This window comes from Antechinus flavipes, chromosome 6 (genome assembly GCF_016432865.1).
Source record: "Antechinus flavipes isolate AdamAnt ecotype Samford, QLD, Australia chromosome 6, AdamAnt_v2, whole genome shotgun sequence".
NCBI classification, from domain to species: domain Eukaryota; kingdom Metazoa; phylum Chordata; class Mammalia; order Dasyuromorphia; family Dasyuridae; genus Antechinus; species Antechinus flavipes.
Window position 1 is genome coordinate 197,736,711 of NC_067403.1, and position 25,602 is coordinate 197,762,312.

General features: G+C 40.9%; 1 pseudogene; it reads left to right on the forward strand.

Annotated features, from left to right (window-relative positions):
• On the forward strand, positions 1–24,129 carry LOC127541502 (solute carrier family 2, facilitated glucose transporter member 1-like; annotated as a pseudogene).
• Positions 24,130–25,602: the final 1,473 nt, after the last annotated feature.

Genomic DNA, 25,602 nt, shown 5'->3' on the forward strand with positions numbered 1-25,602 from the left:
ATGGCAGTGGCAGCTGCCAGGAAAAAACATGGAGTCCAACGGAAACCAAGTTATGGTCTCCCTCATGCTGTAGGTTGTGCAATGCTGGGTTTTCTACAATTTGGTTGCACTAGTCATCAAAGCCCCACAGAAGGTCTTAGAGGAATTTTACAATAATACTTGAGCAAATCAATATAATGAACCCACCACCCTGATCACTCTGTGGTCCCTCTCCGTGGCCATCTTCTCCATTGATGATATTATTGGCTCCTTCTCCATAGGTCACTTTGTCAATCATTTTGTGAAGTGGAATTCCACGCTAATGATGAACAAGTCAGTCTTTCTTGCCACTGTGCTCATGGGCTTCTCCAAAATGGCCATGTCCTTTGAGATGCTGATCTTGAGGCACTTTATCCTTGGCTGGTACCACTGGCTTTGTGCTTGTGTATGTGGGGAAGGTATCACCCACAGTCCTACGTGAAGTCTTGGGCACCTTCACCGACTAGGCAGTCATTGACATCCTCATGACTCAGGTGTTTGACCTGGACTCCATCATGGGGAATGAAGAACTGTGGCCCCTTCTCTTGAGTTTCATCTTTATCCCATCCACTAGTCATTGTGCCATGCTGCCTTTCTGTCCTGAGAGCTCCCACTTCCTCTGATCAACTGCAATGAAAAAAAATAAAGCCAAGAGTGTTCTAAAAATCTTTGAGAACAACCAAAGTGAGTAGTGACCTTGTTCTGCTTACCCATGTACCAGCAGGCAGTCCTCCTTGCCATGTTATTCTTCTTTTATTCTACCAGCGTCTTGGATAAGTCTGGGATGGAAAGCCAGTCTATACCACTATTAGTTCTGGGGTGGTCAATACTGCATTAATTGTTGGGTCGCCATTTGTAGTGGAACAGACTAGATGGCAGACTTTGTAGCTCATTGGCCTAGTGGGCATGTGCTTATGATAATCACCCTGGCCCTGCTGGATCAACTCGCCTGGATGTCTTATACAAGCCTCATGGCTATCTTTGGCTTTGTGGCTTTCTGGCCCCATCCCCTGGTTCATTATTGCTAAGCTCCTCAGCCAGGGTTGCCCTTGGTGTGGCTGGTTTGTCTAACTGATCCTGCAGCCAGGGCTGCATTTTAGCAACACAGCTAGGTTTGGCATTTCCAATTAGCCAAGGTTCCTTCAGTCTTCCTGGACTCAGACTCCCAACCCTGCAAAAAGCCCAGGAGATAAAAGTCTCCTGGTTCCTGCTGAGGCTCCAGCCACACCTACCTAGCTCAAGGGGTCTCCATTTGTTGTTTCTCAGCCTAGAGGTATTTGCACTTCAGACAGGTTAACCCTATCTGAAGCCCAAGGTCTTTTTTCAGATTTTCTTGGGTTATATCAGGAGGACCCTAGTTTTTCACCAAGTCTTGATTTTTCATGAGTCTATGTTCACTTTGAGGCACAAATTTGTTCTATTTGTGGGGGAAATTGGGAGAGCTTGAATTTACTAACCTACTCCTTCATCTTCCCAGAATCCTCCCCTGAGAACTTTTTTTTAAGAGGAATTTTTGTTTTCCCCCAAATTTAAAGTCAGCCGCAGTTCATTCTGAGTTCAAGTGCTTCCTGGCCCTATTCTGATAGGACCATACTATTTTTTATATTTATCTGTAGTTATTTGTTTTTTCATCTTCTATATGTGACTTGTAAAAATTTAAATTGATTAATGAGTTCTTTGTGTGTCAATTTTTGGTGTCTTTATATAACTTCTTTTTTTCTTCCTCATGAGAATTGTTTCTGCTTGAATTTTCAGAATTTCAGCATTGGGCTTTCAATCTCTCTTCAGCCTACATTCCCAGCAGAATTTTAGACTCTGAACCCCCAAAGATACAATGCAAAAATGATGGATGAGGAATCAGGAGACTCCAGTTTAAAACTTAGCTCTGACTTCTATGCTTGAACGAGTAGCTCTTCTTTTAACATTAACATGGCAAATAACAAAGAAGAACTTAACTCAATAATCTCTCTTTGATAAAGATCCTTCCTAAGCTATGGATAAATAAACTTAATTTTGTTGTCCACTAGGTGGTTGGCAAGTATTACACTTCATTCTAAACCTAAACCTGAACCATAGAACTACCATGAATCAGGTAAACAACACCTAGAATAGATTCACTGTTCTGCTTTTAAAAGAAAGTTCTCCAATAGATGTCTGAATAGTCACCTTATGATGTGTTCTTAATTAATACCCTTTCTAGGCTATACCTCCAACTTGAATTCAAATTCACCCTAATACTGTCTGTTTGGTCCCTTTAGAAGCTGGTACCTCAAATTCTAGGGATAGCCCCTATGGTGCTACATTCCTAACACTATAGACCTCAAAACCCAATTAGTGTGCTTCCCATTAATAGTTAGCCAACAATAAGCTGGCAGAGTCACATTTCTTACAATTAGTTTGACATTTTGTTAAAATACTGTGATCACACTAAAGAGACCTTCTCTAACTACAATAACTGAGGTTGGAAGGGCATCCCCCCCACCCCACACTTGAGACTTTGGTAATGTTTCCTATTGCCATCATCTTTTTCCTCCTTATGTCCAGATGGTCTGTAGTATATTCAAATGATATATTGCTTCTATTTGTCCTTCTTTTTATTGTCATTCAAATGCCCTCTACCATGCTTCTCCCTTCTAATTCATCATCCAAAGATTTTCACATGTGAGTATATATTTAATATACAATGTAAATCTATTTCTTCTGTTTCCTTTGGATTAGGTATATTCTTCTATAGCTATATTGTGGTCATCGATCCTTTCCCACCAAATCTTAGTAATTTGCCTCCTTGGATTAGAATCTCTCATTCAGTTTATTTATTACTCATACTTTGTGATTTTATGTATTGACTTCTGAGGCCATGGGTTTTATTACTGCCTCTTTTCCTGGATATTGTCTCCTATGTCTTACCAATCCTCCCTTCTGCTATTCTCCCTGTATTGCAGCTGCTATTCTCTAAGGTATATGGTTTGGCAGATATACAGAGACAGTTTTCTCTCTTGCCTGTATTTCCAATATAAAGCCCTCTTAATCAGATTCACCACTCTCCAAACAGATATATTTTTATCAATCCTCATTAGGTGTTCTTCATTCTTGCCAAAGTGTCCAAGATTGCTATCCTTTAAGGTATGTGCAAGAAATACAAATCTTGTTTTGAAATACCAAAATAGGAATATTTGCTGAAATCGAAATTATAGAAATTTGGGGAGGAAATGATGATGACATCTTTTTTTGGTGAGCACTCGGGGTTACACAACTAGAAAATGCTAAGTGTCAGAGGCCAGATTTGAGCTCAGATCCTCCTGTCTTTAAGGCCAATGCTCAGTCGACTGCACTATCTAGCTGCCCCCATGACATCTTAAAGTTTGTAATATATAAGAAGATGAGAAAAACAAGGAGCTAGTCATAGTCTGGAATGCTTCCTATATTTGTGGCAGTTATGCGGCACAGACGTTTGCCAGCTGTGTGACCCTGAGCGAGCCACTTAATCTGTCAGTCTCAGTTTTCCCCTATGTAAAACTATTATAATAATAGCGCCGGCTTACAGAGTTATTATGAGGACCAAATGAAATAACATATACACAAGTTTTGCAAACCTTAAAGGGCTATTTAGATACTAGTTATTTGGGGACTGGGTTTTAAAATATTCAGAGAAAGGAGTAATAAGATCTATAGTCCTAGATCCTTCAAGGAAGGGTCAATTCAAAAGGGATGATACAGTCTCAGACACAACATTCTGCCAACACGAACAAAAATAATTCAGATAAATGAATTAAAACATTTATTAAGTGTTTACTATATATTAAGCACTGTAATAAGTGCTGAAGACACAAAAAGAAACATGAATCAGTCTATGGTCTCAAGGAGTTCATGTTCTAGTTAGGGTTGACAATGGACATAGGACAGACAATTCAGCTATGTAGTAAATGGATATTCCTTAAGTAATGCTGATGGCAAAACTCTAGAGTCCCTAAGATGTAATGGCAGGTCAAATGACAATGCCCAAGACTCAGTATTTGAAGAACAGATAGTAAGATCTAAGGAAGATTTTTAAAAGGAAAGAGACCAAAGTGTGTGTAAAGGGACACTCATAAACTGATTATGATTTTTAAAATAAGTTTAACTCAAATGGAAGCAAAAATTTTGTGGGGGGTTTTCTTTAGTTAGAGCAGGACAATTATTGAGAATGATTGGGATGCTTTGATCCAGCAGTGTTTCTATTGGGCTTATATCCCAAAGAAATACTAAAGAAGGGAAAGGGACCTGTATGTGCCAACATGTTTGTAGCAGCCCTGTTTGTAGTGGCTAGAAACTGGAAAATGAAAGGATGCCCATCAATTGGAGAATGGCTGGGTAAATTGTGGTATATGAATGTTATGGAATATTATTGTTCTGTAAGAAATGACCAGCAGGATGAATACAGAGAGGCTTGGCGAGACTTACATGAACTGATGCTAAGTGAAATGAGCAGAACCAGGAGATCATTATACACTTCGACAGCGATATTGTATGAGGACATATTTTGATGGAAGTGGATTTCTTTGACAAAGAGACCTAACTGAGTTTCAATGGATAAATGACGGACAGAAGCAGCTACACCCAAAGAAAGAACACTGGGAAACGAATGTGAACTATCTGCATTTTTGTTTTTCTTCCCGGGTTATTTATACCTTCTGAATCCAATTCTCCCTGTGCAATAAGAGAACTTTTCGGTTCTGCAAACATATATTGTATCTAGGATATACTGCAACATATCTAACATATATAGGTCTGCTTGCCATCTAGGGGAGGGAGTGGAGGGAGGGAGGGGAAAAATCGGAACAGAAACGAGTGCAAGGGATAAAGTTGTAAAAAAAAATTACTCTGGCATGGATTCTGTCAATATAAAGTAATTATTAAATAAAAATTTAAAAAAATTTTTAAAAAAGAGAATGATTGGGATGGTAAAAATGTATGGTGAAGAGAAAATAAAATCTTCAAATCTGCTACATTTCCATTTTCTCTTATTTATTTGTTTTTAATTTAGTATTTTATTTTCCTCAGTTACATGTGAAAACAACGTTTAACATTTGTTTATTATTATTATTATCATTATAGCTTTTTATTGTCAAAACATATGCATGGGTAATTTTTCAACATTGGCCCTTGCAAAAACTTGTATTCCTTCCCTCCCACTTTCTCCCCCAGATGGTAGGTAGTCCAATACATGTTAAATATGTTAAAGTATATTAACATTTGTTTTTAAAACTTTGAGTTCTAAATTTTCTCCTTCTTCCCTCCCCACCCTACCTCACTGAGAAGGCAAGCAATTTGATATACATGTGTAGTCATGCAAAATATTTCCATAATAGTCATGTTGTATAAGAAAACATAGACAAAAAAAAAAAAAACCTCAAGAAAAATAAAGTGAAAAAAATTTACCTCATATGTGCCAAAATGTTTGTGGCAGCCCTGTTTGTAGTGGCTAAAAGCTGGAAAATGAAAGGTTTTCCTTTCATCAATTGGAGAATGGTTGAGTAAATTGTGGTATATGAATGTTATGGAATATTATTGTTCTGTAAGGAATGACCAGCAGGATGAATACAGAGAGCACTGGTGAGACTTACATGAACTGATGCTGAGTGAAATGAGCAGAACCAGGAGATCATTATATACCTCAACAACGATACTGTTTGAGGATGTATTCTGATGGAAGTGGATCTCTTCGATAAAGAGAGCCTTAATTGATCAAAGATGGACAGAAGCAGCTACACCCAGAGAAATGAATATAAACTGCTTGCATTTTTGTTTTTCTTCCCGGGTTATTTATACCTTCTGAATTCAGTTCTCCCTGTGCAACAAGAAAACTGTTCGGTTCTGCACATATATATTGTATCTAGGATATACTGCAACCCATTCAACATGTAAAGGACTGTTTGCCATCTGGGGGAAGGGGTGGAGGGAGAGAAGGGAAAAATCGGAACAGAAGTGAATGCAAGGGATAATGCTGTAAAAAATTACCCTGGCATGCGTTCTATCAATAAAAACTTATTAAAAAAAAAAGAAAGAAAAAAATTTACCTCAATCTGTATTCCGATACCATCAGTTTTTTCTCTGAGGATGGATAGCATTTCTTTCACCATAAGTCCTTCAGAGTTGTTTTGTATTGTATTGTATTGTTGTCTTGCATTGCTGAAAACAGTTAAGTTGTTCACAGATGATCATCTTACAATATTGTTGTTACTTTGTACATGGTACATTTCACTTTGTATTGGCTCATGTAAGTCTAGGTTTTTCTGAGAGCTTTCTGTTCAGCATATCTTATAACACAATAGTATTCCATAGTAATCACTACCATAATTTGTTCAGCCATTTCCCAATTGATGGACATCCCCTCTACTTCCAATTCTTTGTTCCCAGAAAAGGGCTTCTATAAATATTTTTATACATATAGCCCTTTTCCCTTTTTGTTTTATGTCTCTTTTGTGATACAGACTTAGTAGTGGTATTGCTAGGTCAAAGGGTGTGAATGGTTTTATAGCCCTTTGGGAATAGTTCTAAATTACTCCAGATGGTTGAATCAGTTTACAACTTTACCGTGTATAAAAATGTCGCATTTTCCCCACATCCTCTCCACTATTTGTCATTTTCCTTTTCTGTCCTATTAGCCAACCTAATAAGCATGAGGTAGTACTTCAGAATTGTTTTAATAAGCACTTCTCCAAAAAATAGTGAATTAGAGCATTTTTGCATGTCTATATATGATTTTGATTACTTCTTCTGAAAACTGCATTTTTTGATAATTTATCAGTTGAGGAATGTTCTTATTTTTATAATTTAATTCAGTTCTCTGTATGTTTGGGAAATGAGACCTTTATCCAAGAACTTTACTTCACAATTACTTTTGCTAACTGTATTTCCCTTCATCCTATATCCCCCCCTCACCTTATTCTATTCTCTCTCCTTTCATCCTATCCCTCCTCAAAAGTGTTTTGCTTCTGAGAACTTCCTCCTACCACCTCCTAATACTACTCTTATTCCCTTCTCTCCCTACTTTCCAGAAGGCTAAGAGATTTCTATATCCAATTGAGTATGTATGTTATATTCTCTTTGAGGCAATTTTAATGAGAGTTAAGTTTCATTCACTTCTTACCTCCCACTTCTTCCTCTCCACTGTAAAAGCTTTTGCTTGCCTTTTCTATGTGTGAATATTTACCCCATTCTACCTCTGTTTTTCCTTTTCTTCCAGTATATTTTTCTTTCATCCCTTAATTTTATTTTTTAATATATTATTACTTTGTATTCATCTTGCATCTGCCCTCTATCTATCTATCTATCTACTTCTGACTGCCTTAATAATGAAAAAGTTCTTATATGTTACAAGTATCATCTTCCCATGTAGGAATGTAGACGGTATAACTTTGTTAGATCCCTTATGATTTCCCTTTCCTGTTTACATTTTTATGTTTCTCTTGAGTCTTGTACTCAAAAGTCAAACCTTGAAAGTTCTCTTTCATTGGATATCAATTTTTCTCCTGAAGGATTATATTCAGTTTTGCAGGGTAGACAATTCTTGGTTTTAATCATTCGCTCCCCTTATATCATATTCCTAGTCCTCCAATTTTTTAATGTAGAAAGCTTATAAATCTTGCGTGTCATACTGACTGTGGTTCCACAATACTTGAATTGTTTCTTTCTGGCTGCTTCCAATATTTTCTCATTTACCTGGGAGCTTTGAAATTTGGCTTTAATATTCCTGGGAGTTTTCATTTGGGGATTTTTTCAGGTGATTAGAGGGTTCTTTCATTTTTTATTTTATACTCTCGTTCTAGAATATCAAAGCATTTTTCCTTGATAATTTCTTGAAAGATTATGTCTAAATTCTTTTTTTGATCATGGCCTTCGGGTAATCCAATAATTTTTAAATTATCTCTCTTGGATCTATTTGTTTATTTAATGAAGCGGTTTGCTTCTTAAGGCATCCTCCTCATTGGATCTTCTTTTTGTATCTTCTTTACCATTTGGCCTAGTTTGTTTTTAAAGTGTTATTTTCTTCAGTAAGTTTTTGTTTCTTCTTTTACCAAGTTGTTGACTTATTTTTTCATGGTTTTCTTGCATCATTTTCATTTCTCGTCCCAATTTTTTCCTTTATCTCTCTTACTTGATTTTCAAAATCCTTTTTGAGCTCTTCATATTTTTCTTAAAGGCTTTGGATATACAAGCTTTGAATTTGTTATTTTCTTCTGAGTATGTATTTTGATCTTCCTTATCATCACAGTAACTTTCTAAGGTCAGATTTTTTCTGTTGTTTGCTCATTTTCCCAGCCTACTGCTTGACTTTTAAATCTTTGTTAAAGATGGACTCTGATTCCAGGATGAAGGATGCACTATCCCAAGCTTCTGGGATTTTGTGCAGCTGTTTTCAGAACTACTTGTATGGACCTATAAATTTTCAATTCTTCCAAGAGATCTCTGTAATTTCCTTCTGACCAATTGCTTGACTCGCTTATTATCTGTGGACTGAGAGCTCTGGAAGCAGCAGTTATTGTTGATGATTCAGTCATTCCCAATGCCTACTCCTAATTTGCTGAAGCCTGGACTGTGATGGCATAGTCTGTGCTGCACTGTGCTTTACTCTCACTCAGATGCAACAGACCTTTCTAAGGTTGCCTTGGTTCATTCCATCTTTTTGAGAGTTCTACCATTCTAGAATTTATTTAGAGCTATTATTTAAAGGTATTTATAATGGTTTGGGGGTAGCTCAGGCAACTCCTTGCCTTTATTCTGCCATCTTGGTTTCACCTCTCCATTTTCTCTTCTAAAGAAAGCTATCATCATACTAGAAGTTAATGTTCAGAAACAGTTTGAGGGGCTAATGACCAACTGCTAAGAAAATACCCAACTTCCCTCAAAAGAGCACAAAAATCACCTGACCAATCCCAGAATACTGAAAGAACAACAAGTTATTGCTGAATATCTGTGAACTTAGGAAAACCCAGAGGAGCAGTATTGAAGATGAGCAGACTTAATCCATTCTTCAAAAAAGGAATAAAAGCAAAAATTTCAGACTAGTGGCTAGTAAGCTTGGTTTTTGTTTCTTGAAAAATTCTAAAACCTGTTTACTCTCAAATAAATGGATGTTTGCATTTGTTATATCATAACAAGAGACTAGGACTAAATTGAGACACATATTATGTGTTCACATCCAAAAATCAATGTCCTTGACATTGTTGGCTTTAGTTTTTGTTAATAAATATACACTTTATTATTAAAGGAATAGTTTCTGAGCATGTAAAAAGGGAAATGATAACTAAAAACCAGCATGGGCTCTTCAAGGACAGGTCATTCCAGACGAATGCATTACACTTTAAAAAAGTTACTAAGCTGATAGATAAAAGGAATGGAAACTTAGACTTCATCAAGGAATTTTTCAGAGGCTATCACAATAACTTAGGTTTGAACACTCTATGAACCATTTTTATTCTGTTCTTGCCAGTCTGAAAGTCATTTTCTTTTAAGGAATGATGTGCTGAGAAGGGAGCAAAGATGCAATCAGAACCATAACTAGACATTTTTGCAACTGGCACAAGCAGGATGAAGCTTTTTGATACAAATTTAGTTGGAAATAGGGAAACTGTTGGATACAGTGAGATGTGGATGAAGAAAGAGCAAGATAGGACTGGAGATGAGCTCCCCTGGGTATAGACAAGGGGAAGGAGTAACTACCATCTGGTAGCCTCCTATTTTAAATAATTATTTTTACTGATTAGGTGCTAAGTTCATTTGTTTTTGTTTCTGCTGAAAGATTGCAAATGTCATTTCCCTCCCATATTTGGTACTGTAGGGCAAAGCTCTAGTCAACTCACCTTAGTTACTGATCAGGATTCAGTAAGAGACAATGAAATCAGTGTATGAAATAAAAAAGACACCAGGTTTGTAGTCAGGAACTACAAGATTCAAATCCTGATTGTGCCATGTGACTTTGGACAAATTATTTGACCTCCCTAAGTTTTCATTTTCTCCTTTTTAAAATAAGGAGATAAGAATAGATTAGGATTTTAAATGGGACTTAAAGGAAACTAGGTATTACAGTGGATAACATGTCAGGCTTGGAGTCAGTCAGACTCATCTTCCTGAATGAAATCCTGCTCTCCAGCACTTACTAACTGTGGAACTCTGGGCAAGTCACTTAATACATTTGCTTCAGTATCTTCATCTATAAAATGAGCTGGAGAAAGAAATGGCCAACCACTCCAGTATCTTTACCAAGAAAACCCCGAAAGGATCATAAAGAATCAGAAACAATTTTTAAAAACCCCAACAACTATTTTTAAAAACCCATGGATGCTAACAAGTGGAAGTAAGAATAGAGAGCTTTCCAGACATGGGAAATAGTCCATGAAAATGACTGGAATCTGGAGATCAAGTGTCTTATGCAAGGAACAGCAAAGAGACCAGTGTCATTGTATCATGGGGTAGATGAATATAAAAGGTATAAGATGACTAGAAATGTAGGAAAGGACGAGGTTATGAAAGGCTTTGAATGACAAATGGAAAGTTTTATTTTTGATCCTGGGTGTAAGAGGGGTTTACTACAGCTTATTGAATAAAGGGATGACATGGTCATATCTGCACTTTAGAAAGATCATGTTACAGCTGAGCGAAAGATAGCCTGGAATTGAAGAACCTTGAGAAGGCAGGGAGTCCATCAGAAGGATGTTGAATGATTCAGGTGTGAGGTGGTGAGACCTGTAACACAGCAGTGGCAATGAAAAAAGAGAAAGGGGCATATATATGAAATGTTACAAAGGTTACAAAGTTTATATATGGGCTGAGAGACACTGAGAAGTCAATAATTTAGGTTATAAATCTGGATATCTGGGAAGCTGCATCCTCAATAGTTCAGTGGGAAAGTTCAGAAAAGGAGCAGATTTGGAAGAAAAAAACATGAGCTCAGTTTTGGATGTGTTGGATGTAAAAAGTCTACAGGACATCCACTTTGAGATGTCTAATAGGCAGTTGGATGTGAGGTCAGGGTTGAATAAATAAATCTGAGAATCATCAACATAGCTGAATGATAGCTGAATCTATGGGATTCAATGGGATCATTGAGATCACCAAGAGAAGTAATATAGAGGGGAAAGAGGAGAGGGTCCAGGACAGAGCCTTTCAGGACACCCATGATGAGTGGCCTGGATGACCATGCAAAAGAGGAGAGTGGAAGGAATGGTCTGACAAACAGGAGGAAAATGGGGAGGAGTAGCATCTCAGAAACGTAGAAAAATAGAGCATCAAGGATAAGAAAAGAACATCAAGGAAAAGGAAATGTTTGACAGTGTCCACAGCTATAAAGAGGTCCAGAAGGATAAGAATGGAGAAAAGGACCAAGCATTTATTGAGCATGTACTGTAGACTAGGGATTTAAAGACAGAAACAAAAATGCCCCTGCCTTCAAGAAGCTTACACATGAATGCTAAGTCCCTTACCTTCACTGAGTTTTAGTTTCCTCATTTGTAAAATAATAGGGTTGAAACATATCAAACATGCCATTGTCCTCTGGAAATGAAAGCTCTTGAGATATTCCCTTAAATCAAAGTATGATTATAACTCAGGCTTTTCATGATAGTGCTATGATTGGTGAATCTTATGTAATATTTAAGATAACTGACAATAAGAGTCAATTAATCAAAAATTTAAAATTTAGAAAATACAAAATTCATAGGAACATGAATTTAAGGGACCTTGAGACAAAAATGGCTGGATATTGATGACCTCTAAAGATGTTTTGTTGTTGTTTGTTCTGTTTTACAAAATATTTCCCCTACAAAAAGGTAGGTCATATATTATATTCCCACTTGATATTGGGAAAACAGATTCAGAGAGCACTACATTGCCCACATCACATTGCTAACAAGTGTCCTAATTCTAAATTCAATGCTCTTTCCCCTAAATAGTAGCTGTGTGTAGCATCAAGCCTGGCTCTGGGGAATTGACATCTTGTCAGGGAAATGCAGACATGCCTATTAGATAAGGGGAGCCCTTTATATTTCGTTCGAAGGAGAATTCTTTTCTCTGAGGAGGAAGACAAACAAACAAACAAACAAACATGGAAGCAATGATGATGGCAGGAGTGAAGGTGTGTGTCCTGGTCTGTTCACAAGTCCTCTCCCTGTCTGAAGCCTGTTGTATATTTGTGCCTTCATGGCTTCTCGTCCTTAGATTAGATTTCTCCTTTCTCATTACCAACCGTAATAGGCCCTTCAGACCTCATTCCAGCCCCAGATATTATCTGACCCGTATAATTAATTAATTATAGCCCAAATATTATAGATTATTAAAAATAGCATAACTAATAGTGTAATATCTCAAGCTGTCGACTTTAATAGTCAACATTGTCTTGGTCGCCCTTATCAGGCAGGGACACCCGGTGAGAATATTGATTTCGGGTAATTTTAACCATCATCTGCCATCCTGATGGGTAATTGTCAGATTCTAACCAGAGTCAGAGCTCATTTGAAATCGTTAAACTGCCCGCACCACTCACAGCTGATCTTAATGTTTCCTTTTTCTCCCCCTTCAATATGTTTCAGCAACAGAGAAAAAATAAATAGAAGGGAGAGACATAGAAAGAGAGAGGGAAGGGGAAAGAGAAAGAAAAAGAGGAGAGGGAGAGAGAGGGGAGGGGAAGAAGAGAGTAGAAAAAGGGGAAATAGAAAAAAAACAAAGTAAGAGAGAAGATAGAAAATGAATAGTGAGATGAAAGAGAAAATAGAAAATGTAAGAGAGGAGAGAGAGATAGGGGAGTCAGAAAAAGAAAGGAAAGGAGATAGAGAAACAGATGAAGTAAGGGAGAAAATAAAGGAGAAGATGTGAAAGATACACAATAAGGGAGAAAAGAAAAAAGAGGGAGGAGAGACAAAGACACAGGAGAGAGAGGGGCAGAGCAAGGGGGGAGGGGAAAAGGGAGAGAGAGAAAGAGGGAGAGAGAGAGAGAGAGAGAGAGAGAGAGAGAGAGAGAGAGAGAGAGAGAGAGAGAGAGAGAGAGAGAGAGAAATATGAAAGGGAAAGAAAGGAAGAAGGAGGGAGGGAAAAAAGAGGGGAGGAAGGAGGAAAAGGGCTTAAGTGGGATTTTTTTAGTGGGTCTTTGCTCCAAAGCAGAAAGAAGGGACTTTTAGATGCTGGGATGCTGGAGACTTCCCTATTCTTCTTTGGCTCTATATTACAGAACATCAGAACCAAAGAGGGCCTTAGGATATAGCATGTCAGGGCTAGAAGAAACAATTGCTCTTTTATTCTATTCTCTCCATTTTATAGGTGAAGAAACTGACCCTAGGGATGGGAAGTGACTTGCCCACATTTAGAGTTAGAACTAGAATCCAAATTTCCAGGGGTGGGGCTCCTTCCAGCGCAGTGTGGTCTCCAACAGTGTTAGGTCCATGGATTGATATGTGTCACTGTTCACGTGAGTCTCCATGTTTTTCACAGGAGTTCTGCCCGTGATGGACCTGAGAGCATCTTAAAGAGATGTCTGCCAGGCCTACCAGCTGAACTGACCGAGCTAGGGCCCAGAGTGCAGAGTGCTACAGGAAGGGGGACGACATTGGAGGGCAGTGTCAATGACTAGTGGTTATTATTTGTGTTTCTAGGTCACCCTTGCCTCCTCTGCTTTTTAGGCTTCAGGCCTCTCACTGGGACTAGGAGCTTTTGCTAGGTGAACCTCAGCAAGGGAGAGCAAGCTTTCAAGCTGTCTTTCTCTTCCCCTCCTGAATCTCTTCCCATATTCAGAGACCCACACACTTACACCGACCAATGCTGAGTGATACACACATCCACAGACAGGCACTGAGAGGAGTACCGCTCACACAGACCCAGAGACACATTGAGATACACATGCAATCAGACACTTGTTCTAATCTGACCCTCCTGAGGCTTCTGAAAAAAGGTATCAGGAAATGATTCCCAGTTATCTCAATCTAGGGGCTCCACCCATGTCAGTTTGAGGTGGGAAAAGGACTGGAAAAGGTGGCAAGAAAGATACTCCTAGTGGGAGTGAAGGGAAAAAAGGAAAGAATAAAGTGAGATTCTTGTCTTCCTTTCCCCTTGCTTCCTCTCTCATCCTCTCCCCGCTACAAACACACACTTTCCTCAGATCTCAGGCAGTACAGAATACCCCAAGTGGACAGTCGTGGCCTAAAAGGCCACAGACACACTCTGATGTACATTCGCTCATTTGGATACACACATACACAAACACACAAGTACACACACACTCAAATGTGCACACACTGGTTTGCTTGCACGTATGCACATTCCTGTAACCTGCACATTTTTGTTACACACACACACACACACACACACACAAATATCTGGCTCATCTGCTCATGCTCCACTCACAGATACAACCTAGAACAAACACATGCATACTCTTGCACACACATATATGTAGATTTGACCATATGCAAACCTTCAGACACAGAAGGTTTTGCGCTTACACTCCTGCACACCTGAAAATGAGCTACCTCCTCTCTGCCCACCCCCCAATTCCAACTTAATTGGCAGCATGGTTGAGCCCCTGGAGGGGGCTATGTTCAGAGGAAAGTGGGCAGCGGGGTAACTAAGGCTTTAATGGATCCTGGGAGGATTCCCCCGCAGCCTTATTTAAACTTCTAATTATGATTCATGGGTGTGATAATATTAATTTAATAATCAAGGAGCTGTGCAGGAAGCATTAACCTCAATTAAGCTCATTAGGGAGGGAGACTGTGGTGCTGGGGCGGAGGGAGGGGGACTCTGGGGGCCGAGACTACCCGACCCCGACTCCCGGTAAGTGCGTCCTCCCTGCCCTTTGGCCTCCTCTCTCCTGTCTCCTGCCTCTTGACTCCCTCCTCCCAGGCAGACTTAATTTGTGCTCCTGCACTTCCAGCCTTACACAGCCCCCCAAAAAACTAAACCTGGACTCACTATTCCTTCCCCCTTTTATTTCTCCCCACCCAACACTAGTACTCGCTCAAGGAGTGGGCCTTGAGTCAGAGAAACTTTAGGGAAAAAAAAAAACCAAGGGAAAGATTCCTGTTCTTTGGAGAGGTGGGAGAGGGAGGAGAAGAAGCAGATTAAAAGTTTGATAGATTAGATAAAAGGATAAATGATAGATGGATGGATGGATGAATAGATAGGCAATTAGAGAGATAGATAAATGGAGAGGTGGGCTGACATATATGTGGATAGCTGAAGAGACAAACAGATGGATAGGTAGGCTGATGGATGGAGAGATGGGCAGACAAACAGATGGAAAGACACAGGATAGATAAATTAAGATATGGAAAGACAAAGTAATGCAGAGATGGAATGGCTTGGACAGGAAGGAGCTGAAACAGCCCCCAACTAATGGGGGCTTCCTCCAGCCTCAGCCTCAAAGTCTCCCTCTTTTCTAGCTCTGTTTCCAGAAAACTCTTATTATTCCCACACAGAGGAGGGGTGGCGGGGAGCAGGAAGGATTTGGCTTCCTTTCTATTCTGACACAGCCAACAATCCCCCTGCTGGTTTAGCAGAGTGGGCTTTGTCCTAAGGCAATTTGCCTAGGAGATTGTGGCATCTCATCTCCCCACACTGTTTTGCCCCCACCCGTTTCCCTACATCATTCTCCCACCCACTCCTTTATCTTTTGACCCTTATATTCTTTCTCATTCCTTAGCCCTTCACTATCCTCTCTCTTCTCTCTTCCGGAGGACAAATCTACTCTTTGGGCCCAGCCATAGTAGACAGAGTAGGCAAAACACATTGTAATTTGGAGTCAAATCCCAGTCCTACTCTTCATTCCCCATGCAACTCTGGCCAAGCCATTTCCCTTCTTGACCTTTAGTGTCCTCCCCTCTTCAATGGCAGGATTAGTCTAGATCTCTAAATGACCTCCAAAATCCTTTGAAAAAAAGAGAATATCTGTTTTGGAAATGAATAAACTACAACCTGTGGATCTTTATTTGTACAGTCAGACAATATGAAATGAACAACAATAGTTGATATTTATATATGTTCTGAAGAATGTTTCTGAAGTATCTCATCTGTTCTTACAATTCTCTAAGATAACTACTACAGGTGTAGGATCTTCTACATCTTTCTACAGATGAAGAAACTGAGATTCAGAGGGGTTAGCTGATGAGCTAATAGTCACAAAACTACTATGTGGATAATGACAGTAAATAAAGTGCTGGACTTTGAGCCAAGAATATGGGTTCAAATCCTACTTTCCATGCATTCCAACCATAGGAATGAATAAATTGCTCAAGCTCTGTGAGACTTAGTTTCTTCATCTGGAAAATGGGAATAATAAGACCTAACTGGGCCACATATCTGACTATAGGAATTTGAGCACTTAACTATTAGGTGCTCTAGAGCCCAGTTCCTTAAACTGTGGTTTGAGACCACATATTGGGGAGCCATGAAACTCTAATTTATTATCAGTAAATGTTTGATTTATATGCCCATTTTTATATCTATATACTCAGGGTCACATGAAAATTTCTTGATCGCAAAGGGTCACTAGTGGAAAAAAGTTTAAGAAACCCTATTCTAGACCAATGGTGTGAAGCTCACATAGAAAGGAATGGGTGGGGGATAGAAAGAACTAAGAATGCCTGCACCCATACAGTGATTTACAAAACCATACATCAACATTATCTAAGTTCTACTATAGCTGTATTTGTTTTGTTAGTAATATCCCAGTTAAATTTTAATCTGGTTTGGGCTTCAGTCCCTCTTTCAACACATCCCTAAGTAACTCTGTAAGATTCCAAGATGCAGAGAAGATACTATCCTGCATTAGTACAGAGAGTTTCCTCATTTGGGAGTTGCCTATATTACTGAAATCCCAAGCCTTGCCCCTCTCAAGTCTCTAGCCCAAATACCTTCCTATAGCGTTTTTGTGATGCCTCAGTGAGATGCATGTAAAAGTGCTTTGCCAATTTTTATGGTGCTATTGAAATGTCAGATATCATTAAGCATTGTCAGAGATGGGATCAGAATTTGGGTTTCTTCTGATCATACATCCCACTATCCATGCTGACTAGCTTTGTGATTTGGGAAAAGTTACCCAAACTCTTAGTTCCTGAATTATCTGTAAAATGAAAGGTTTATCAGTAGAGAGTAAATGAGGGAGCAACATGTTGGAATATTGTATACACTGTCAGCCAAAAAACATTCATCTTTCTAGAACAACCCTCTCATGTAGTCAGATGATTTTCATGTAAGAACCTTCATTCAAATATCTCTTCTTTTCCTATATATATATGCGCTTCTCTGAACTCCTCCTGCATTATACACGAGTTGGTTACCTTCCCTTCTCTCCTATTCATTCATATTCATCTGTAAATCCACAGATCCTGTCTCCTTATTTTCAAATGGGCCCAATATACTGAGTGACCAGAATCCCATGATATACAATAACATTTGTATATGGTAAAGATTTAATAACTATTTGATAGTTTGTAGAATCCTGCTTTCCTTTCAGAATAATAATCCTATATCCAAATCCTTTATATAAACAAAAACTTTTTCCATTTGTTCTCTCATTTGAAACCTCCAACAGCTGTTATACACTGACACATATAGGTAAATTGAGGCTCAGAGAGAAGTGACTAGTTCAAGGTCACAAAGAGTTGACAGTTAGATCCTAATTTTCTAGACTTCAGCACCAACCTAGGTCTTTTCTAATATGCCATCTTGCTTCGGTCCTCCTAGACTACTTCAGTTTCATTCCAGGGAAGAAGAAGACAAAGATAGGTCAATAGGGGAGCATTAGGGCAAGGAAACAATCAGTTGTGTCAAATGTCAGATGCACTAATAAAAACATGGTATCCTGAATAATGGAGGTGATCATTGCCCTATCCTCAGGCCTAATCAGAACCCATTTGACTTATGTTTATCTCTGGGAGCCATACCTTTTCGTAGGTTTTGGTAGGAATCTCATTTAGTAGGAAGGACATTAAAAAAAAAATCTAGTGTGGAATCCTTCGAAGGACCTGAGGGTGTTTAGTCTCGAAAAGAGAAGGGTCATTCAGAACATGAGCACTGTTATTAAGCATTGGAAGGACTGTTGTGTGGAAGAGAGGTGGGATTTGGATTGTCTATGGGTATAATTTAGAACAGTGAAAAATGAAACTTCCTAACAATCAGAATTGTTGAAAGATGGGCATGAGTTCTCCATCCTTAGAGGTACATGAGCAAATTATCACTTGCTGGCAAATTTTGGAGGATGAATTTGTGGTCGTGTTTGGGTTGGGCTAGGGATCTCCTGCAGCTATATTGTTCCACGATTCAACAGCCAGGGACCACTGAAAGAGAAAATCTTGCTTAGATACCTACTAACTGAATGACCCTGGACAAGTCACCTAAGATCTCTGTGTCCCATTTTCCTAATTTGTAAAATGAAATTGAACTCCATGAGTTTTTGAGGTCCCCTACATAACTTAAATCTATTCTCCTAAGAGCATGAAGGAGTGAAGAGCTGTCCGTGGTTCTGAATTCCTTCCAAGCCCAGGAGGTTAAGTATCTGGACAGAAAGGATCCACAACAAGCCCTCCCAGCAGATTAGGAAATCTGATAAACTGAGAGATAAGATTGCTGACAATAGTAATAAGATGTCAACTGCATTTTAACCAAAATTCTCAGAAGAGAGTACAAGGAATAAAGCAAAGAATGAAAGGCTCTAGGGGAGGAATAGAGGAGTAGTGGAAAAAAATTTGGAGTGAAGAGACTGGATTCAAATCTTTGACACTAATTGGTTTGTGATCTGTTTCATCACATGTAAAAATAGAGGGTTGGACTGATGGATCTCTAAAGTTTTTTCCAGCTTTCATGCTGAATCTATAGGGTGTGGGAGACCAACTTTGCTATTGTTATTGTTCAGTTGTCTCCAACTCTGTGACCCCATTTGAGGTTTGCTTGGCTAAGATTTTGGAGTGGTTTGGCATTTCCTTCTCCAGCTCATTTTGCAAATGAGGTAATTCAGACAAACAGGCTTAAATGACTTGTCCAAAGTCATTGACACAGCTAGTACATGTCTGAGATTGAATTTGTTCTCAGGTTTTCCTGACTTCAGGCCTAGTACTCTATCCATTCTGCCACCTATCTGCCCCCTTTGAGATCCCAGTAGCTTCAGCAGTACAAAAGATCCAGTGAACCAAACATTTCATATGAATGAAAGCCTTCTTGATTTCAATTTCTAAGGTGGTTCTATGTTTGATAATAGGGCTGGACTCCACCACCAGAATATATCCCTAAGAGGCCATTGGGCCCTCCAGGTAACCACTACCAACAAGATTTATATTTCCAAAATTAACAAAAACCTGTAGCTGAGCTTCATCTTAGATACAATAGATATAAGACCTTCAAGAAGTTACTTCTGTATAATAATTCTATATATATATTATATATACTACATATCCTTCAAATGATCCCTGGCAAGTACTCTTTCTATTGATGTTATATTCTTTTCATATCTTCTCATTTGTGTGAGTCTTTTCCATAAATTTCCATAAATCTACCATAGAAGATCCATGGAGAGTCACTGGAGACTTTCCTTTCAGGTTTTTTATTTGTTTTAAATTTCATGGTCTAACCTTGTCACACCAGAACTGTCCCTCCTTCACTGAATTTTGACTGCATGGTCTATCTGTGATGAAGATGTTTCCATTGCATGCTGCACTATTTCTGAGTCTCAATTTCCCCACTAAATAAGGATAGCAAGATTTAGTATTCTACACCTCACTGGCATCAAGTTTATTAAGCCACTACTTTGCAGAATCTTACAATGAGATGCTAAGACACATACACAGGGCAAAAGGGAAAGAAAAGGGACCTTGACGGGGAGGGACAATGAACAAGATTTAGAGAGCTTGTGAAGTGTATTTGAGACACAATCTTACCTCTCATTTTTATAATATTTTGAAAATTGATAAAGTATTTTCCTTGCTACATCCCCACAAGGAAGAAAGTGCAAGGAAGAAATTCTTCAATTCACAGATGTGTCCATAGTCACATAGCTAAGAATGTCCCAGCCAGAATTCCAGTGAAGATCTGAGTGCTTCCATTTTCCTGACGGCTATAGGAGAAATGAAGAGAAAGAAGATGAGGGGGATGGGTTATAGAGTTATCAGCCGTACTCCCTCTTCCTCAGCGTGGCCCTCTAATTCCTTCCTTCCCTTGAACTTCCTTCTTGAACCTTTCCCTTCCTGCTTTCCTTCCACTAAACTGGATTTCCTGCTTCCTAAACCCACAGCCAAATAGAGCTTAGCTCAGAGTAGTCCTAGGACCTCTTCCCAAGCAAGGCTCAGATTCTTACTGCATGGGCTGGAGAAGGCCTAGACCATCACACACACACACAACACACACACACACACACACACACACACACGCATACACATACATACTCAAAGCTCAGATGCTCAAAATACCTGTCAGCATCCTCTGGGCTTTGGGCCGGCCCAGATGAAGCTGGCGCTGGCGGCAAGCAGATAACCAGAGATGGCAGATGGACGGGGATTGGCCAAATGAGGCCCTAATTGACAATCAATTGTGATTAGGAGCAAGGGGACGTCTTTATAGCCTGGACAGCGCCAGGCAGAGACTTGGGGCTGAGGGAGGGGCTGGAGGTGGGAACAGAGAGTCCTAAGGGACCTGAAAGACTGGGGCTAAGGAGTGGGGGGAGAAGAGAGAATCTCTGTCCCTTAATAGCTAGCCTATTCTCTTATCTTCCCCTCATCTCTTCTCTCACTCATTTTTTCTCCCCTCATTTCTTTCTTTCATCTTTCCTGTCTTTTTTTTCTCCTAGTTAGTCCCTTACTTTATCTTTCCCTCTTTCCTAGGCTCCCCACTCTTCCTTTCTCCCCTTCTTAACCTCTCTTAAATTTGTTTCCTTTTTTGTACAATATGAGGGTTGAACTAGATGCTCACTAAGACTCTTCCAGCTCTAAGCATCTTTCCCCTCCTCATCATTTTCCTCCTGAGAAAGCAGCCTATGAAAAGATCTTGAAGCCCACTCCCATGTCCAGCCCAGTGCAATCCCCTCTTGGTTCAGTTTAACTCTCCCCACACTATGTTCTCCTCCCTGCCTCCTACACACACACCCATAAATTGGAAACCCTGCCTCGTCTTTAGTCAGTGCAGGATTGGGCCTGAGAAAGGGGGAGAAGGAAGATTCTTGGAACTCTCAAATATCCCACTCCTACCCTTCCTTTCTCTTGGTGCTTTCAATCTCTTGTCCATCTAAGACAGCAATTTAAGGGGACTAAAAGTATGTGTCTTCATGTTTGTGTCTTTGTCCCTGTGTTAATATTTACATAGTTATACTCTAAATGAATATTTATTGAAAATATCATATATTTAGGGAAGGATGTTAAACACCTTACATTACAATTCTTAGAGCAGTCATCTTGTAAATGTAAACAGGTATAGAATAAACAGATCCAGGCCATCCATGTATGCTAGCTGCATACTCTTATGTGTGTGAACAGGTATAACAAATATATATGTATTTCCTGTGTATATAAACAGAACCTGCTAAGGATGGGGATCTCCTTATTCTGTAGAGTCACTGAAACACCAAACTCCAAAAAAGATACTCAGAAAATCTTCATTGAATTAATTACAAGCTGTATGTAAACCAGTACATTATCCACATATCATTATGCATCTTTTCTTACAATCTGAATATTGAGTGGGCAAATGAGTGGATGCATTGTAGGTATGAAACCCATGCACACAATTCCTGAACATTATTTGTACATTCTATCCATGTGTTACCTTGCAAGTTCTTTGTGGTCAGGAACTTTATTCATTTTGTCCATCCTTTGTATTTCCCTCCAGTGCCTAATACACAGCCTCACAGTAAGCAAATCTTCAGAAATACTCATTGAATTCTGCCGAATTGAGTCTCTAATAACACAGAGTACTTCCCCCCTGTGTATTCTCTGTATCTAAAGCCCCAAAATGCATTTTTTCAGTAGAGATTTGTCAGAGATCCATTGGCATAGCTAATAGAGCTGGTCTTGGAGCTAGGAAGACAAGAGTTCAAATCTCAGTGAGGCTACATACTGCCTATGTGACCCTAGACAAGTAATTTAAGCCCCCCTCCCTCCCCATGCTCTTGACATCTCTCCAAGATCTTAAGTTCCAGAGAAGGAGCTGCCCTGGGTTCCATTTGGCATTTACATACCAGCAAAATCACAGATTAAGTCCCAGTTTCTACCCTCACCCTATTACCTATATGCTTCATGCGAATAAAGACACTTTCCATATATATGGCTATACTTCTTGTGCTGCTGATACATTCTCTCTGCCTCTGGTTAGATTTTTAAGCCACATAATCTTATATAGAAATACATCCATCTACATTTGCCTGGGAGTTTTAGCTCTCTCCTACCCCTGCATGGATCCCAACCTCAGCCCCGCACTGACCTGGGCTGATACCTCTGGGATTGGGTTTTTCAGTTCCAGGTGCTTTACCTCCTCTGCCCTGCCCTCTTCAGGGAAAAGCTGCTTGGTTGAGACACAACACTCCCTCCCTACCACCATCAACATACACACACATTCACCTGTGCCTTCTCTTTCGTCCCTTTCTCCCTCATCCTCCCCTGCCCCTATTCCACCTCCAGCTGAGCGGCAGGCCTCTAGGGGAAAGGCAGTGAAGACAGCTTCCAAGAACTCCTCAGTTCCCCAGGGAGCAGCAGCAGAGTGGAGGCTGGAGCCTCTGGCAGGGAGCAGTAGCACAAAGTGGAGGCTGGAGCCTCTGGCAGGGAGCAGTAGCACAAAGTGGAGGCTGGAGCCTCTGGCAGGGAGCAGTAGCTCAGAGTGGAGGCTGGAGCCTCTGGCAGTATGTAGGATCCACTCCAATGTGGATCCTGGAGCGCTCTCAGAGGCACCCGCTCAGCTCAATAAAATTCAGGAAGTTATCAAGGATCCAAGCAATTGCGGAGGGTCTGGGTACTGAGGATCGGGAAAGAGCCTGGAGTAGGGTTGGGGGGTCGCGGATAAATAATATCCAGACTGTGTTACAGACACAGAACTTCCAACGAATCTATCGGGGACCCCAGATAACTCGTTCAATCCACTCGTTTTCCAGGTGAGGGGATTTGAGACGGAAAGAATGTGATGGAAATAAAAGGAGACAAAAGTTTGTGAACGCCTACTCTTGACAGAGTCGAAACGGGACTTGAACCCAGGGCTTCCGTTTGAATCCCAGTGTTCTTTCTACTTGCCCAACTTCTCGCCTCCGGCTGTGGGGGGAAGCTAGCTGACCTGGGAAAAGTCTGGGGGCCGGAGGATGCGGTGGGAGGGGAAGAGGTTGCCGGAGGTCACGGTAGTTAATTGCTACTGTACTGTCAGAGATTGGGGGATAGACCTCGTCCCTGAGGTGAGTTTGAATGTGAAGATAAAGTCTAATCGAGTCGGGGGGCGGGAAGGGGGCATTAGCGGGAGACTATGAGTGCAAGGTTGTGGCGGCTCTTGCAATGGCTGAGCTGGGGGGCGGGGCGGGGGGGGAGTCCAGGACCCAGGCGCTGCGAGAGGCAGAGGCGGGGGAAACCTCGAATCTCCCTTGAGCCCCAGCCGCCCGGTGGCTCAGCATGTCCGAGCCCCGGGCCCAAATTACAGCTGATTGTTTTACCCATTATTTCCCCCAACTTTTAATTTCTGCTTTCCAAAGGATCATTGCCCGCGGTAATTGTCAGGGACCTGTCCTTGTCGGCGTCACGGGCTTCCAGCCACACGCTGGCGCACACAGCGGGCCGCACATGCACTCGGGTACACGGAGGCGTAGACAAACGCATTGCTGCACACGGGCACGAAAATACACACATGCACACAGCCAAGAGCACACGGTGAGAATCTTACACTTACACGAGACACATGCAGACACCGAAATCCAGTGAAGCATGGAAATCCCCGCAAACACACAAATAGGCTCCCTTGTGCAAGTACAGTGACCCGAGCGCAACATGGACGCACAGTCTCCAGTATTCTATTTTGCGAACACTTTTCATCAAGCGCCAGAGGACGCAGAGCCTGGACGTCCCCGCCCAGTGGCTCCCTCGGGACAGACGGAATGATGGACTGACTGGCGCCAGACCCAACACCGAGCTCTAGCAAAGGGCCTAGGATCAGACAGCCCTGAGCCATCTCCCTGGGCCCGGGCCTTCCGCGGCTTTCCAAAGCCCCGAAGATACTTTGCGGACAAAGGGCATTCTGCTCTTCCCAGAAGCGAGAGCTGAGTCGGGCTTCAGTTGGCTGGGTTATTTCTGGGGGAGACAAAGATCAGTCCCGGGTCAGAGGACATCCCCTCTCTAGGGTCTTGCTAGAGAAATGTGTCCGCCCATTTCTACAGACTGCGCCTGCCCCCTCTGTTTGTATGGAGGTTGGGGCAGGGAAGAGTTCTCAGCGACTGTGACTTAATTTCCTACGGAATGATTTCTACTTCCAGTTCTCCTAGTCTACCTAATCTAAAAATACCTGGGCGAGGAGAACATAGTTGGGGGAGTGAGAGATGAGGAAGAAGGAAGGAAAGAAAGAAGATGGAAAGACTGGGGGAGAAAGAATGGGAAGATAGTCAAAGTCACAAACAGACGAAAAGAAAAACGGAATAAGAGAGAAGAAAAATTGAGGCAGAATGAAACAGAGACAGTGCCAGAGCGAATAAAAAAAAATAAGAAAGGCAGAGAAGGAAGAGGAACGAAGATGAGAACAGAGAAACAGGGAGTGGAAGGAACATAGAAAAGCGGGGTTAAAAGGCTAGGCAACGAGCTTGACAGTGTTTGGGTTTTTGGTTTGTTAGTTATTTTTTTCCCAGTTTGAAAACAAATAAATGCCTTTCTTAATTCTTTGATCCCATAACCAACTATTAGAATGAACCAGGGCTTAAGTTACCGCGTTGTGTGTGGGCATAATATCTCCCCTCTATTGATCCAACAATTATTTAAAAGAAAGTCCTATCTCCTCCCACTTCTCCAAATAAGGTCATTTCGATGTTTTCCAGATGAGTGGAGGTGTACTGAAACAGAGCCGACAGCCAAGTATATCACCCGCACCCCATCGCTCACTGCTTGGCTCCCTCCTTGCCAGCCGCACACCCCCAACTCACTCTCTCTCTCTCTCTCTCTCTCTCTCTCTCTCTCTCTCTCTCTCTCTCTCTCTCTCTCTCTCTCTCTCTCTCCTTGCTGTCTTCTGTTTCTCAGTATTTCTGTCTTCTCTATGTTTCTGTCTCTGTTCTTCCTCCCTCTGTCTCTCCTGGAGATCACAGACTAGTATGGACAGGGGATTAATTTGTAGCCAATTATGATCCAGTGCTAAATATGTATCCCCAAGGGCCTCCATCTGCAAGCGCCCCCGCGTGAGTGTGAGTGTGAGTGTGTCAGCCTGTGAGCTCTGTGAGCCTGTCTGCCAGCCTGACTGCCCATCAATGCGGGGGGAGCCCTGACGCCTGAGGAAGAAGGAGCCTCAGCCGGAGTCTGGGAGTTGCCACATCAGTCTCACTGGCGGTGCCCGCAGGGATCCCACAGCAACGAGGATCTGGGGTTTTGTTTGTCCGTTACACTTTTTTCCGAAGACCATTTTAACTGAACT